At 60.0% G+C, this 15,000-nt stretch overlaps 1 non-coding gene across 1 annotated transcript; it reads left to right on the forward strand.

Moving 5' to 3' along the window:
- The first annotated feature begins 11,019 nt into the window (after window positions 1–11,019).
- LOC131861350 (5S ribosomal RNA) lies at window positions 11,020–11,138 on the forward strand. The gene has a single exon (XR_009360425.1). It is a non-coding gene; the product is annotated as a 5S ribosomal RNA (ribosomal RNA).
- The last annotated feature ends 3,862 nt before the right edge of the window (window positions 11,139–15,000 follow it).

Genomic DNA, 15,000 nt, shown 5'->3' on the forward strand with positions numbered 1-15,000 from the left:
ATCAATCGGGGTGCGAGGCGAGGGATGGGGCGGGAAGGCCCCAACGGCTAGACGGAAGAGGCTTCAGGGCCACCTCGGAATGGTCCAAGCATCGGACGCGCTTGGGGCGACTGCCAGTGCCAACCCCTTATCCCGCGATGCGTCCGATACACAGATGGTTCCAAGGCGGCCGAGGAGCCTCACCGCATAGCAATCGGGGGTGCGAGGCGAGGGATGGGGCGGGAAGGCCCCAACGGCTAGACGGAAGAGGCTTCAGGGCCGCCTAGGAATGGTCCAAGCATCGGACACGCTTGGGGCGACTACCAGTGACAGCCCCCTATCCCGCGATGCGTCCGATACGAAGATGGTTCCAAGGCGGCCGAGGAGCCTCACCGCATAGCAATCGGGGTGCGAGGTGGGGGATGCGGCGAGATGGCCCCAACGGCTAGACGGAAGAGGCCACAGGGCCGCGTCGGAATAGTCCAAGCATCGGACGCGCTTGGGGCGACTACCAGTGACAACCCCTTATCCCGCGATGCGTCCGATACGAAGATAGTTCCAAGGCGGCCGAGGAGCCTCACCGCATAGCAATCGGGGTGCGAGGTGGGGGATGCGGCGAGATGGCCCCAACGGCTAGACGGAAGAGGCTGCAGGGCCGCCTCGGAATAGTCCAAGCATCGGACGCGCTTGGGGCCACTACCAGTGACAACCCCTTATCCCGCGATGCGTCCGATACGAAGATAGTTCCAAGGCGGCCGAAGAGCCTCACCGCATAGCAATCGGGGTGCGAGGTGGGGGATGCGGCGAGATGGCCCCAATGGCTAGACGGAAGAGGCCACAGGGCCGCCTCGGAATAGTCCAAGCATCGGACGCGCTTGGGGCGACTACCAGTGACAACCCCTTATCCCGCGATGCGTCCGATACGAAGATAGTTCCCAGGCGGCCGAGGAGCCTCACCGCATAGCAATCGGGGTGCGAGGCGAGGGATGCGGCGAGATGGCCCCAAAGGCTAGACGGAAGAGGCTGCAGGGCTGCCTCGGAATAGTCCAAGCATCGGACGCGCTTGGGGCGACTACCACTGCCAACCCCTTATCCCGCGATGCGTCCGATACACAGATAGTTCCGAGGCGGCCGAGGAGGTGGGGGATGCAGCGAGATGGCCCCAACGGCTAGACGGAAGAGGCTGCAGGGCCGCCTCGGAATAGTCCAAGCATCGGACGCGCTTGGGGCGACTACCAGTGACAACCCCTTATCCCGCGATGCGTCCGATACACAGATAGTTCCGAGGCGGCCAAGGAGCCTCACCGCATAGCAATCGTGGTGCGAGGTGGGGGATGCGGCGAGATGGCCCCAACGGCTAGACGGAAGAGGCTGCAGGGCCGCCTCGGAATGGTCCAAGCATCGGATGCGCTTGGGGCGACTACCACTGCCAACCCCTTATCCCGCGATGCGTCCGATACACAGATAGTTCCAAGGCGGCCGAGGAGCCTCACAGCATAGCAATCAGGGTGCGAGGCGAGGGATGCGGCGAGAAAGCCCCAACGGCTAGAGGGAAGAGGCTTCAGGTCCGCCTCGGAATGGTCCAAGCATCGGACGCGCTTGGGGCGACTACCAGTGACAACCCCTTATCCCGCGACGCGTCCGATACACAGATAGTTCCAAGGCGGCCGAGGAGCCTCACCGCATAGCAATCGGGGTGCGAGGCGAGGGATGCGGCGAGAAGGACCCAACGGCTACACGGAAGAGGCTTCGGGGCCGCCTCGGAATGGTCCAAGCATCGGACGCGCTTGGGGCGACTACCAGTGACAACCCCTTATCCCGCGACGCGTCCGATACACAGATAGTTCCAAGGCGGCCGAGGAGCCTCACCGCATAGCAATCGGGGTGCGAGGCGAGGGATGCGGCGAGAAGGACCCAACGGCTACACGGAAGAGGCTTCGGGGCCGCCTCGGAATGGTCCAAGCATCGGACGCGCTTGGGGCGACTACCAGTGACAACCCCTTATCCCGCGACGCGTCCGATACACAGATAGTTCCAAGGCGGCCGAGGAGCCTCACCGCATAGCAATCGGGGTGCGAGGCGAGGGATGCGGCGAGAAGGACCCAACGGCTAGACGGAAGAGGCTTCGGGTCCGCCTCGGAATGGTCCAAGCATCGGACGCGCTTGGGGCGACTACCAGTGACAACCCCTTATCCCGCGACGCGTCCGATACACAGATAGTTCCAAGGCGGCCGAGGAGCCTCACCGCATAGCAATCGGGGTGCGAGGCGAGGGATGCGGCGAGAAGGACCCAACGGCTAGACGGAAGAGGCTTCGGGTCCGCCTCGGAATGGTCCAAGCATCGGACGCGCTTGGGGCGACTACCAGTGACAACCCCTTATCCCGCGACGCGTCCGATACACAGATAGTTCCAAGGCGGCCGAGGAGCCTCACCGCATAGCAATCGGGGTGCGAGGCGAGGGATGCGGCGAGAAGGACCCAACGGCTAGACGGAAGAGGCTTCGGGTCCGCCTCGGAATGGTCCAAGCATCGGACGCGCTTGGGGCGACTACCAGTGACAACCCCTTATCCCGCGACGCGTCCGATACACAGATAGTTCCGAGGCGGCCGAGGAGCCTCACCGCATAGCAATCGGGGTGCGAGGCGAAGGATGCGGCGAGAAGGACCCAACGGCTAGACGGAAGAGGCTTCGGGTCCGCCTCGGAATGGTCCAAGCATCGGACGCGCTTGGGGCGACTACCAGTGACAACCCCTTATCCCGCGACGCGTCCGATACACAGATAGTTCCAAGGCGGCCGAGGAGCCTCACCGCATAGCAATCGGGGTGCGAGGCGAGGGATGCGGCGAGAAGGACCCAACGGCTAGACGGAAGAGGCTTCAGGGCCGCCTCGGAATGGTCCAAGCATCGAACGCGCTTGGGGCGACTACCAGTGACAACCCCTTATCCCGCGACGCGTCCGATACACAGATAGTTCCGAGGCGGCCGAGGAGCCTCACCGCATAGCAATCGGGGTGCGAGGCGAGGGATGCGGCGAGAAGGACCCAACGGCTAGACGGAAGAGGCTTCAGGGCCGCCTCGGAATGGTCCAAGCATCGGACGCGCTTGGGGCGACTACCAGTGACAACCCCTTATCCCGCGACGCGTCCGATACACAGATAGTTCCGAGGCGGCCGAGGAGCCTCACCGCATAGCAATCGGGGTGCGAGGCGAGGGATGCGGCGAGAAGGACCCAACGGCTAGACGGAAGAGGCTTCAGGGCCGCCTCGGAATGGTCCAAGCATCGGACGCGCTTGGGGCGACTACCAATGACAACCCCTTATCCCGCGACGCGTCCGATACACAGATAGTTCCGAGGCGGCCGAGGAGCCTCACCGCATAGCAATCGGGGTGCGAGGCGAGGGATGCGGCGAGAAGGACCCAACGGCTAGACGGAAGAGGCTTCAGGGCCGCCTCGGAATGGTCCAAGCATCGGACGCGCTTGGGGCGACTACCAGTGACAACCCCTTATCCCGCGACGCGTCCGATACACAGATAGTTCCGAGGCGGCCGAGGAGCCTCACCGCATAGCAATCGGGGTGCGAGGCGAGGGATGCGGCGAGAAGGACCCAACGGCTAGACGGAAGAGGCTTCAGGGCCGCCTCGGAATGGTCCAAGCATCGGACGCGCTTGGGGCGACTACCGTTGCCAACCCCTTATCCCGCGATGCGTCTGATACACAGATAGTTCCGAGGCGGCCGAGGAGCCTCACCGCATAGCAATCGGGTTGCGAGGCAGATTATTGGGAAGGGAACCCCCTGGGATGCGGCTCAAGCAGTGCCCAAAGGGACTGGAATGCGGAATCACATCGAGAGACCCAAATGCTATACGAGGGCTCAAATCGAATTATCGATTTGGCCACGACATGGACGCATCGGAACGACTACCTTTGCCGAACCACTCGCAATTGCATCCATACCGAAACCAATAGACATTTCCGTTAGAGCCCTCGCATAGCATTCGGGAATCTCGCATGCCCCTCTAAATCGACCAATGCTGGCGCTCAATGAAAATCCGAGCGCTACCACCGTTCGAGCGCCAGCATTGGTCGAGTTAGAGGGGCACGGGGGAGAATGCTCCAGTCAACACCTCCCCTATATAAGTTATTTGTCCGATTCTCGCACAACCGTAGTCTGCCTCGTCGAATCAAACAACGGTCCCAGATTCCGACTTCCGTTCCGTAGAGACCCAAAAGCTAGATGGAGGCTCGCAAGAAAGAGAGTCGGCGCATAGCAATCGGGTTTCTCGAACGTTTAGGGACCGAGCTCACTTGCGGATAGGGCAAAATCCGCCAAGCAACCCAAAAGCTAGACGGGGGCTCGAATCGAATCGCCTAGGCGGCCACAACAACGACGTGTTGGATCGACTACCAGTGCCAAACCATTCAGCAAGACTAGTCTGTGTCGAGGCCGGATAGAGATTCTCAGAGAGCGCCCGCATAGCATTTAGGAGACCTGCCGCGTCCCTCACACTCGACAAATGGTGGTGCACGTTTATAAATCCGAGCGATCCCAACCCTTTCAAGCACCAACATCGGTCGAGATAGAGGGGCACGGAGGGGGCTGCGTGAGACAACACAGTCCCCTATATAAGTTATTTGTCCGATTCTCACACATCCGAAGAATGGTCATCAAATCGGACAACAGCCCAAACTTCCGACTTCCGTCCCAGAAAGCCCAAGAGCTATCTAAAACGTTCATGGCCGGAACTCGATCGCGGCTATACCAGTCCGCCAAGCAACCCAAAAGCTAGACTGGAGCTCTAGTCGAATCACCTCTGTGGCCATTGCAAGGACGTGTTGGAGCGACTACCATTGCCGAACCATTCCGCAGGTCGAGTCCATACCAAGGCCGCATAGAGATTCACGATGAGCTCCTGCATAGCAATCAGGAGACTTGCCGTGTCCATCACAATCGATAAATCCTGGTGCAAGATTTTTGCATCCGAGCGCTCCAACCAGTCGAGCACCAGCATCAATCGACATAAACGGGCACGGGGGGAGGATGCTCGAGAACACTACCTCCCCTATATAAGTTATTTGTCCGATTCTCAAGCAGCCGAAGTCTGGTCATCGAATCGGGTCAAAGACCACAACTTCCGACTTTACCCACAATGCAAGTCATCGAATCGAACATCGGCCCCCGAGTCGGACTCCATGCGTATGTCAGGTCATCGGACCCAAATTCCGCCTTCCTGCGCATGGCGGGCCATCAATATCAACTCGGTCATCGGACCCAAACTCCGCCTTTTTGCGTATGGCACGCCTTCAAATCGGTCATCGGACCCAAATTCCGCCTTCCTGTGCATGGCGGGCCATCAACATCAACTCGGTCATCGGACCCAAATTCCGCCTTTCTGCGCATGGCACGCCATCAACTCGGTCATCGGACCCAAATTCCGCCTTCCTGCGCATGGCAGGTCATCGGACACAAATTCAGACCTCGCCAATATGCCTACGTATCGAATCGGTCATCGGACCCAACTTCCGACTTCATCCATACTGTAGGGTCTTTGAGGTTGGCGCGGTGCGCTCAACCCAGGGAGTCGACCCATCGAAGCATACACCTCCCCTATATAAGCTATTTGTCCGATTCCCACACCTGTGTAGTTTGCACCTCTGACCAGGACATCGACCCCAACTTCCGAACTCGACTGCAACGACGGCACCAGCGCCTTGGTGCGCACCTTGCGACGCACAGTCCCAACATTCGCCTTCCTGCACATGGCAGGTCATCGGACCCAAATTCCGACCTCGCGAGTATGCCTACATATCGAATCGGTCATCGGACCCAACTTCCGACTTCATCCATACCGTAGGGTCTTTGAGGTTGGCGCGGTGCGCTCAACCCGGGGAGTCGACCCAACGAAGCATACACCTCCCCTATATAAGCTATTTGTCCGATTCCCACACCTGTGTAGTTTGCACCTCCGATCAAGACATCGACCCCAACTTCCGAACTCGCCTCCAACGACCGAACCAGCGCCTTGGTGCGCACCTTGCAACGCACAGTGCCAACATTCGCCTTCCTGCACGTGGCAGGTCATCGGACCCAAATTCCGACCTCGCGAGTATGCCTACATATCGAATCGGTCATCGGACCCAACTTCCGACTTCATCCATACCGTAGGGTCTTTGAGGTTGGCGCGGTGCGCTCAACCCGGGGAGTCGACCCAACGAAGCATACACCTCCCCTATATAAGCTATTTGTCCGATTCCCACACCTGTGTAGCTTGCACCTCCGATCAGGACATCGACCCCAACTTCCGAACTCGACTAAAAAGACCGCACCAGCGCCTTGGTGTGCACCTTGCAACGCACAGTGTCAACATTCGCCTTCCTGCACATGGCAGGTCATCGGACCCAAATTCCGACCTCATGAGCATACCTACTAATCGAATCGGTCATCGGACCCAACTTCCGACTTCATCCATACCGTAGGGTCTTTGAGGTTGGCGCGGTGCGCTCAACCTGGGGAGTCGACCCATCGAAGCATACACCTCCCCTATATAAGCTATTTGTCCGATTCCGACACCTGTGTAGTTTGCACCTCCGCTCAGGACATCGACCCCAACTTCCGAACTCGCCTGCAACGACCGAACCAGCGCCTTGGTGCGCACCAAAAGTGCGCACTTTTGGAGGGCACTTTTGTGCGCTCCAAAGGTGCGCACTTTTGGAGGGCACTTTTCTGCGCTCCAAAGGTGCGCACTTTTGGAGGGCACTTTTTGGAGGGCACTTTTCTGCGCTCCAAAGGTGCGCACTTTTGGAGGGCACTTTTTGGAGGGCACTTTTCTGCGCTCCAAAGGTGCGCACTTTTGGAGGGCACTTTTTGGAGGGCACTTTTCTGCGCTCCAAAGGTGCGCACTTTTGGAGGGCACTTTTTGGAGGGCACTTTTCTGCGCTCCAAAGGTGCGCACTTTTGGAGGGCACTTTTTGGAGGGCACTTTTCTGCGCTCCAAAGGTGCGCACTTTTGGAGGGCACTTTTTGGAGGGCACTTTTCTGCGCTCCAAAGGTGCGCACTTTTGGAGGGCACTTTTTGGAGGGCACTTTTCTGCGCTCCAAAGGTGCGCACTTTTGGAGGGCACTTTTTGGAGGGCACTTTTCTGCGCTCCAAAGGTGCGCACTTTTGGAGGGCACTTTTTGGAGGGCACTTTTCTGCGCTCCAAAGGTGCGCACTTTTGGAGGGCACTTTTTGGAGGGCACTTTTCTGAGCTCCAAAGGTGCGCACTTTTGGAGGGCACTTTTGTGCACTCCAAAGGTGCGCACTTTTGGAGGGCACTTTTCCTGTGCTCCAAAGGTGCACACCTAGGTGAGCACCTTCGACCACACCTTGTAGCACACCAAACTCTGACTTTCGACTTCATCCGCAATGCAGGGTCTTTGAGGTTGGCGCAATGCGCACAACCAGGGGAGTCGACCCATCAAACCCAACACCTCCCCTATATAAGCTATTTGTCTGATTCTCATACATGCGTAGCCTGCAGGAGCAATTAGGACATCGACCCCAACTTTCGGCTTCTAAACGAAAACAAGGTCTTTGAGGTTGGTGTAATGCGAACAACTAGGGGAGTCAACCCATCAAACCCAACACCTCCCCTATATAAGCTATTTGTCTGATTCTCATACATGTGTAGTCTACAGGAGCAATTAGGACATCGACCCCAACTTTTGACTTCTTAACGAAAACAAGGTCTTTGAGGTTGACGTAATGCGCACAACCAGGGGAGTCGACCCATCAAACCCAACACCTCCCCTATATAAGCTATTTGTCCGATTCTCATACATGTGTAGCCTGCAGGAGCCATTAGGACATTGACCCCAACTTTTGACTTCTTAACGAAAACAAGGTCTTTGAGGTTGGCGTAATGCGCACAACCAAGGGAGTTGACCCATCAAACCCAACACCTCCCCTATATAAGCTATTTGTCTGATTCTCATACATGTGTAGCCTGCAACAACGATTAGGACATCCACCCCAACTTCTGAATTCGTCTGCGTTGACCGCACCAAAGGTGCACGCCTTGGTGCTCACCAAAATCCGACTTCCGACTTCTTCTGCTATGCGGGGTCTTTGAGGTTGGCGCAGTGCGCACAACCAGGGGAGTCAACCCACCGAATGCAACACCTCCCCTATATAAGCTATTTGTCTGATTCTCATACATGCGTAGACTGCAGCAATGATTAGGACATCCACCCCAACTTTTGACTTCTTAAACAAGACAGGGTCTTTGAAGTTGGTGCAGTGCACACAACCAGGGGAGTCGACCCATCAAACGCAACACCTCCCCTATATAAAGCTATTTGTCCGATTCTCATACGTGTAGTCTGCAGCAGCGATTAGGACATCGACCCCAACTTCCGAATTCGTTTGCATTGACCGCACCAAAGGTGCACGCCTTGGTGTGCACCCTGGAGTGCACTTTGGTGCTCACCTCGGTGCACACTTTGGTGTGCACCTCGGTGTGCACCAAAGGTGCGCACCTTGGAGCGCACCAAAGGTGTACACTTTGGAGCGCACCACATAGGGTCTTTGAGAGGTTGGCGCAGTGCGCACACCAAGGTGGGTGTTGAGGTGCGTGCCGAGGTGGGTGGGTGCTAGGGTGCGCTCCATGGTGGGTGCCAGGGTGGGTGCGTGCTAGGGTGGATTCCAAAGAGGGTCATAGGGTGGGTGCCAAGGTGGGTTGGTGATATAGTGGGTTCAAAGGTGGGTACTAGGGTGGGTTCCAAGGTGGGTCACAAGTTGGGTGCCAGGATGCGTGGGTGTTAGGTTGGGTGCCAAGGTGGGCTCCTGCGTGGGTGGGTGCTAGGATGGGTTTCAAGGTGGACGCGAGGGCGGGTGCCAAGGTGGGTAACAAGTTGGGTGTTAGGATGGGTGAGTGCTAGAGTGGGTGCCAAGGTGGGTGGGTGCTAAGGTGGATGCCAAGGTGGTTCACAGGGTGGGTGGGTTCTAGGGTGAGTTCCAAGGTGGGTCACAGGTTCAGTGCTAGGGTGGGTGTCAAGGCGGGTGTCGAGGTGCCTGGGTGCTAGGGTGTGGATGCCAATGTGGGTCATAGGGTGGGTACTAGGGTGGGCTGCAATGTGGGTGCCAAGGTGGGTAACATGCTCGGTGGGTTCTAAATTGGGTGCCAGGGTGGGTGTGCACCCACCTTGCCCGAGGTGGGTGCCAAGGTGCCAGTGTGGGTGGGTGCTAAGGTGGATGCCAAGGTGGGTGAGAAGGTGGGTGATAGGTTGAGTGGTAGGATGGGTGGGTGCCAAGATGGGTCACAGGGTGGGTGCAAGGGTGGGTAGGTGCTAGGGTTGGTGTCAGGGTGGGTGGGTGCTAGGTTGGGTTCCAAGGTGGGTGCGAGGGTGAGTGTCAAGGTGGGTCACAGGTTAGGTGCTAGGATGGGTGAGTGCTAGGGTGCAAAGGTGCCAGGGTGGGTGCTAGGATGGGTCGATGCTAGGGTGAGTGGCAAGGTGGGTCCACAAGTGTCAAGGTGGGTGCCGAGGTGGGTGCCAAGTCGGCGACTGCTATGGTGGATGCCAAGGTGGGTCACGGGGTGGGTGCCAAGTTGCTAGGTTGGGTTCCAAGGTGGGTGCCAACGTGGGTGCTAGGGTGCGTGGGTTAAAGGGTGTGTCACAACGTGGGTGCCAGGATGGGTGCGCACCCACACTGGCCAAGACGGGTGCGGGTGCAAGGTTGGGTTCCAAGCCCGGTCACAGGCTGGGTGCTAGGATGGGTGGGTGCCAAGGTGGGCACCAGGGTGGGTGCACCCACCCTGGCCAAGGTGGGTCACGGGGTGGGTCCTAGGGTGGGTAACGGGGTGGGTACTAAGGTGCGTGCCAAGGTGGGTCATAGGGTGGGTGCCAAGGTGGGCACCAGGGTGGGTGTGCACCAACCCTAGCCAGGGTAGGTCACGGGGTGGTTGTCGGGGTGGGCGTCAAGGAGCCAAGGTGGGTGGCAAGTAGCCAAGTTGCGTGCCAAGGTGGGTGTCGGGGTGGGTGCCAAGGATCCAAGGTGGGTGCCAAGGAACCAAGGTGGGTGTCTGGGTGGGTGCCGAGGTGGGAGCCAGGGTGGGTCCCAAGGTGAGTGCAAAGGTGGGTGCCAGGGTCAAGGTGAGTGCCAATGTGGGTTCCAAGGTGCCAGGGTCAGGGTGAGTGCCAATGTGGGTTCAAAGGTGCTAAGTTGGGTGCGAGGTTGGGTGCGAGGGTGGGTGGGTGCCAAGGTGTGCTAGGTGGAAGCCCGGGTGGGTCGGCATCCCATGGGTGTCGAGTTGGGTGCCTGATGGGTGCTTCTTGTCAAGTTTTAGTCGTCGGGACTCATTTCGAGCCTTAGAGGTCGTTTCTTGTCCGGTTGCCCTGTCTTCGACCTGGGAACCCAATTTTGGTCCTCGGGTCCCATTTTTTTTTGTCTCGCATCCCACTTTTGGCCTGTGGCCTTTTCGGGGTCGATTCTCGTTTTGGGCATCAGAGCATGTTTCTTCTCCTAAAACCCAATATTTGTTTATTAAGTCTCGGAACACATTTTTGTTCTCGTGGACCCATCATGGGTCTTGGAACGCATTTGTGGTCCTTGGGTCCCATTTTGCATCCCGAAACTTGTGTTTTGGTGCTTGATCCCTATTTTGGGTGCCCACCTTGCACCAAGTGCGCACCCGGGGCAAACCGAGCGCCTTGGTGCACCGGGGCAAGATCGAGCGTGCACCCGAGGCGCCCCGAACATGCACCAAGGTGCACTCGGCCCACATGTGAGCGCAGGTCGTTGCGCCCGAGGTGGTGTGTGGGCACCGCGTTGCAGACGGGACACTGCACGCACACGACGCCCCCTCCAGGTGCACGCACGTAGGCCGGGCCGGGTGCACACCCGACGCCCTAGCAAGGTGCGCGCACCCGGGCAGGGCTCACACTTGGCGAACGGGGCGCACTTCGCGAGGGAGGGTGTGCACCTCGACGGGGGTGGGTGGCCGGGGTGGATTCGCACGTGGGTCGCGGTTTGCTAAGTACACACTGCGACAAGCTCATAACGGGTGCGATCATACCAGCATTAGTGCACCGGATCCCATCAGAACTCCGCAGTTAAGCGCGCTTGGGCCGGAGTAGTACTGGGATGGGTGACCTCCCGGGAAGTCCCGGTGTTGCACCCTTTTTTAGTTTTTCGCCGGGCGTCGCAATGCTATTTGAATAAACCTTTTGCCCGTTTGCGTTCTCGTCGGGGCCGGGCCGGGCCGGGGTGCGCTGCCCGCACTACCGCGCGCGCGGGGGGCGACACCGAGCGCGCACCCGAGGCACCCCGAGCACACAGGCCACGGTGCAACCCGGGCGTTGTGCGCGCACCCCGGTGCGCCCGAGGTGCTGCGCGCGCACCCAGGTGAAATCGGTGTGCACCTCGGCCAGTGCGCGCTCGGTCGAGTCGCGCACGTTGGCCAAGGTGCACGGTGATGTTTCTTACTCTAAGGTTCCGCACCAGACGCCCGGGACAGGTGAGCGAAGCTGGGCGGGGCCGGGTGCGCGGCCGGGGCAGGTGCACGCAGCTGGAGAGAGCTTTGGAGCACACTTCGGAGCGCACCAATGATGCGCTCCATTCAAAAGTTTCCTGAAAAGGCAAAAAAAGTTGAGATTATAGAATTTCCCACTTGAGAGATTGTAAAAAAAAAAAATTTAAAATGAAGGAAACGCGGGTGCCAAGGTGTGCGCAGCCCAGCCAAGGTGTGCGCACCAAGGCGCCCACCCTGGCGAAGGTGCACGCAAGGTGCGCACCCGAGGCAAACCGGACAATTAACCCAACTTTCGACTTCGCGCGCACCTTGGAGCGCACTTCGGAGCGCTCCTTGGTGCGCACCAATCTTGGGCACCTCGGAGTGCACCATGGCGCCCACCAAGGTGCGCACCCGGGGCAAACCGAGCTCCGACTTCGTGCGCACCTTGGAGCGCACGAAAGGTGCGCACCATGGCGCCCACCAAGGTGCGCAGCCCAGCCAAGGCGTGCGCATCAAGGTGCGCACCCTGGCGAAGGTGCGCACCCGGGGCAAACCGAGCTCCGACTTCGTGCGCACCTTGGAGCGCACAAAAGGTGCGCAACCCAGCCAAGGTGTGCGCACCCCGGTCAAACCGAGCTCCGAATCGTGCGCACCAGAGGTGCACGCCATCGTGCGCACCTTGGAGCACACTTCGGAGCCCTCCTTGGTGCGCGCCGATGTTGCGCACCTCGGAGTGCACCCGGGGAAAACAATGCAATTAACCCGACTTTCGACTTCGTGGGCACCTCGGAGCGCTCTCGGGTTCGCACCTCGGAGCACACCGAGGTGCGCACCTTTGATGCGCTGCCTTCACCAATTTCCAGAAAAGGCAAGAAAACATTGAGAAGGTGTGCGCACCGAGGTGCCCACCCTGGCGAAGGTGCACGCGAGGTGCGCACCCGGGGCAAACCGGGCTCCGACTTCGTGCACGCCGCACCTTGGAGCACACTTCGGAGCGCTCCTTGGTGCGCACCAGGGCGCGCAACCCAGCCGAGGTGCCCACCCCGGCGAAGGTGCACGCGAGGTGCGCACCCGGGGCAAACCGGGCTCCGACTTCGTGCACGCCATGGTGCCCACCGCGGCGAAGGTGCACGCGAGGTGCGCACCCGGGGCAAACCGGGCTCCGACTTCGTGCACGCCGCACCTTGGAGCACACTTCGGAGCGCTCCTTGGTGCGCACCATGGTGCCCACCAGGGCGCGCAACCCCGCCGAAGGTGCACGCGAGGTGCGCACCCGGGGCAAACCGGGCTCCGACTTCGTGCACGCCGCACCTTGGAGCACACTTCGGAGCGCTCCTTGGTGCGCACCATGGTGCCCACCAGGGCGCGCAACCCCGCCGAAGGTGCACGCGAGGTGCGCACCCGGGGCAAACCGGGCTCCGACTTCGTGCACGCCATGGTGCGCACCGCGGCGAAGGTGCGCACCCGGGGCAAACCGGGCTCCGACTTCGTGCACGCCGCACCTTGGAGCACACTTCGGAGCGCTCCTTGGTGCGCACCAGGGCGCGCAACCCAGCCGAGGTGCCCACCCCGGCGAAGGTGCACGCGAGGTGCGTACCCGGGGCAAACCGGGCTCCGACTTCGTGCACGCCGCACCTTGGAGCACACTTCGGAGCGCTCCTTGGTGCGCACCATGGTGCCCACCAGGCCGCGCAACCCAGCCAAGGTGTGCGCACCAAGGTGCACGCGAGGTGCGCACCCGGGGCAAACCGGGGTCCGACTTCGTGCACGCCGCACCTTGGAGCACACATCGGGGCGCTCCCGGGTTCGCACCGGCGTTGCGCACCGTGGTGGGCACCTCGGAGCACACCAAGGTGGGCAGCGAGGTGCGCACCTTTGATGCGATGCCTTCACTAATTTCCATAAAAGGCAAAAAAAAAACGAGATTTTAAAATTTCCGTTTTGAAAGATAGTGAGAAAAAGGGAATGCTGGTGCCATCTTGAGCCCGCCCTGGTGCGCAGCCCAGCCAAGGTGTGCGCACCAAGGTGCCCACCCTGGCGAAGGTGCGCGCCCGGGCAATTAACCCAACTTCCAACTTCGCGCGCGCCAGGGTGGGAGCGCACCCAACAACCGGGCCTGGGAAGAGCCAATGCGAGAAACCCCACCAAACGCTCTGACAAAAAAAGAGGGGGCGCTCCAGTAACCCCGCTTCGGAGCGCACCCTGGGCAAACCCAGCCAAGGTGCCCACCCCGGCCAAGGTGCAGGCGAGGTGCGCACCCGGGGCAAACCGGGCTCCGACAACGTGCACGCCGCACCTTGGAGCACACTTCGTAGCGCTCCCGGGTGCGCACCTCAGAGCACACCAAGGTGGGCAGCGAGGTGCGCACCTTTGATGCGCTGCCTTCACTAATTTCCAGAAAAGGCAAAAAAAAAAGGAGATTTTAAAATTTCCGTTTTGAAAGATAGTGAAAAAAACGGAACGCGCGTGCCATCTTGAGCCCGCCCTGGTGCGCAGCCCAGGTAAGGTGCCCACCCTGGCAAAGGTGCGCACCCGGGCAATTAACCCTACTTCCGACTTCGTGCGCGCCAGGGTGGCAACCGGGCCTCGGAAGAGCCAATGCGAGAAACCCCACCAAACGCTCCGACAAAAAAAGAGGCGGCGCTCCAATAACCCCGCTTCGGAGCGCAGCCGGGGCAAACCCAGCCAAGGTGCCCACCCCGACGAAGGTGCACGCGAGGTGCGCACCCGGGGCAAACCGGGCTCCGACAACGTGCACGCAGCACCTTGGAGCACACTTCGAAGCACTCCCGGGTGCCCACCGGCGTTGCGCACCGTGGTGGGCAGCGAGGTGCGCACCTTTGATGCGCTGCCTTCACTAATTTCCAGAAAAAGGCAAACAAAAATGAGATTTTAAAATTTCCGTTTTGAAAGATAGTGAAAAAAAAGGAACGCGGGTGCCATCTTGAGCCCGCCCTGGTGCGCAGCCCAGGCAAGGCATGCGCACCAAGGTGCCCACCCGAGGTGCACACCCGGGGCAAACCGGGCTCCGACTTCGTGCAGGCCGCACCTTGGAGCACACTTCGGAGCGCTCCTTGGTGCGCACCATGGTGCCCACCAGGGCGCGCAACCCAGCCAAGGTCTGCACACCAAGGTGCCCACCCCGGCGAAGGTGCACGCGAGGTGCGCACCCGGGGCAAACCGGGCTCCGACTTCGTGCACGCCATGGTGCCCACCGCGGCGAAGGTGCACGCGAGGTGCGCACCCGGGGCAAACCGGGCTCCGACTTCGTGCACGCCGCACCTTGGAGCACACTTCGGAGCGCTCCTTGGTGCGCACCATGGTGCCCACCAGGGCGCGCAACCCAGCCAAGGTGTGCGCACCAAGGTGCACGCGAGGTGCGCACCCGGGGCAAACCGGGGTCCGACTTCGTGCACGCCGCACCTTGGAGCACACATCGGAGCGCTCCCAGGTTCGCACCAGCGTTGCGCACCTTTGATGCGCTGCCTTCACTAATTTCCAGAAAAGGCAAAAAAAAACGAGATTTTAA

This window comes from Cryptomeria japonica, unplaced genomic scaffold, assembly GCF_030272615.1.
Source record: "Cryptomeria japonica unplaced genomic scaffold, Sugi_1.0 HiC_scaffold_24, whole genome shotgun sequence".
NCBI classification, from domain to species: domain Eukaryota; kingdom Viridiplantae; phylum Streptophyta; class Pinopsida; order Cupressales; family Cupressaceae; genus Cryptomeria; species Cryptomeria japonica.